Source organism: Fukomys damarensis, unplaced genomic scaffold (assembly GCF_012274545.1).
Source record: "Fukomys damarensis isolate Sample0158 unplaced genomic scaffold, DMR_v1.0_HiC HiC_scaffold_13, whole genome shotgun sequence".
Taxonomy (NCBI): domain Eukaryota; kingdom Metazoa; phylum Chordata; class Mammalia; order Rodentia; family Bathyergidae; genus Fukomys; species Fukomys damarensis.
The window spans coordinates 13,038,970-13,041,160 of record NW_022900925.1 but is presented as its reverse complement, the minus strand read 5'-3'; the positions used below and the strand labels follow the sequence as shown (position 1 = coordinate 13,041,160).

The 2,191-nt window shown below is 39.5% G+C and overlaps 1 protein-coding gene across 1 annotated transcript in view; it reads right to left on the bottom strand.

Annotated features, from left to right (window-relative positions):
• Zzef1 (zinc finger ZZ-type and EF-hand domain containing 1) overlaps positions 1-2,191 on the bottom strand; it is a 127,214-nt gene that overhangs the window by 124,544 nt on the left and 479 nt on the right. The gene's annotated exons all lie outside the window — the stretch shown is intronic.

Below are 2,191 nucleotides of genomic sequence, written 5' to 3'. Positions count from 1 at the left end.
AAAAAAAAAAAAAAAAAAAAGCAGCTTCTGCTGCTTTTTTTTTTTTTTTTTTTTTGCTTAAAGCAAAAGATAGATGGGGCTTTTTGCTCTCTGATCAGTTTTGGCTAACCTAATACACCATTCTCAATTTTCTGGACTTTAGTGGATGCAATTAACTCTACCTGAAAACACTGCTTCTGCTCCTTTCACTTTTCAAAACTGGGGCCAAATGTTATTTTTTTTAGGCAAATCTTGCCTGACTCTCTATATTAGCTTGAAGACTTGTTATTTATCCCTTATGTCTTCCCATATACAGCATTCACCATACCTTTAATTACTGAATTGTCTCTTCTATCACACCATATACCAAGAGCAAATATCTGCTTTATCCACTGTCATCCAAATGATTAGCACTCAATAAATGCTGCACTTGATCTTAGCCAAAAGGCCAAGAAGCGATTAGCACTAAGTAAATGGTTAGCACCCAATAAATATTTGCTCAACTGAATAATGACACAGCCCTTGATCTGGACTGTGTCCCAACAGTTTCTAGGCCTTATATTATGGGACCCTATAAAGCTCATCTATAATTCTGTTCCTGTCAGACACTCTTACAATATAAATACTGTTTCTCTCCATTTACCTTTCAGACAAATGCGAAAAGTGCCAATTCCTTGAGCAGATCTGCATAGTTCCTTCTACCACCATTTTATATTCTCATCATACACCTAGGTACTAAATGGAAGTATTATGTATATTCTTGAAATTTTAAAAATAGAAACCTTTCATTAATATGATCAATATTTTTAAGAATTAGGATGACCTAAAGGTGTTTTTAAAGGAAAATGTAAGAAGGATATAAACTACATTATCTGAATATTCTCACCATGTACAGGAAAACATTCAAAAAATATTTCAAAAGCTTGAGGTTTTAAAGTAAACAGAAGCTTTAAATCACATGACAAGGTCTGTTGCTTTATTGATTTGTTGTTTTTGTTTTTGTTTTTTGAGATAGGGTCTTGCTATGTAGTTCAGGCTGGCCTGGACCTGACTAAGTACCCGAGGCTGGCCTGGAACTCCTGGCAACCCTCCTGCCTCAGCATTTAGAGCACTGGGATTGCAAATGTGAAGTAGCATGCCTGGCTTTGGTTTACTGCTTTTTGTGGGTACCTGGGATAGAACTCAGGACCTTGAGCTTGCAAGGTAGGCACAGTGCCACTGAGCTAAATCCCCAGCCCTGGTTTACTACTTTTTGTACTCACATCACTGACTGAAGATTCTACATAGAGTATTCATTTTCACACCTTTTTTTGTCATAACATTGTGGAGCTGAAATATGATCTTTGGAAAGGGTAGTGGAACATTTTAAAAAATCAAGAGAGCTGGATAATAGTCCCAGATTTGCCATTGGAATGATTCACTTAGTGATCCTGGATCAGTCTTTTCCTAACTCTAAAATGAAGAATTCAGTACAGATATGAGGGAAACCTGTGTATGTACAGTATTCAGAGGAAAACAGATAATTTACCTACCAATTTTAGGCCTTATAAAGATTTAAATGAAAAAGGGCTGGGGATTTAGCTCAGTGGTTCTGCTGCCTGACTTGCAAGCACAAGGTTCTGAGTTCAATCCCCAGTACCAAAAAAAGATTTAAATGAAAACCAGAACGCTAACCAGAACGCTAGTTTTCTCTGAAATGAGACTAGACTGGTTTGTAGAGTATGAGTCTTCCTCTCCCTCTACATTTACTGACGCTTCCTTTGGATTTGGAAGGTGTCTGCAAAAACCTGTCCAGGCCAGTAAAACAGAATGGCTTTCACTGCCACTCCCTTGATCCTTGAACATCATTTCCATTAAACAGTTTTAGAGTCTGATAAGAAAGCTCCAGAGAGTAACTGATCCAGCTTCAACCGCACAAAGGTCTGAACTATAATATGAAAAGACATTTCGGCTTTTTCAGAGCAAGAACAACCTAGACTGGGCTTTCCACATCTGTAATAAAGGCTAGCGACGTAGAAAGCACCCAGTGTGAACAGGTTAGGCGCACCTCAAAGGGGTCCCGGCAACCCCATGCCTCTATTTTAAGAAGCTGTGGACCCTGCAGGTTCCTGCCTAGTATTTCCAAAACTGCCCACCTTTTTACGCCCTTGGGGGAGATTGCCCCGTCCCCGCCCCCGAGTCGCCAGCCAGTCCCTGACCTCCTCGAACTGCT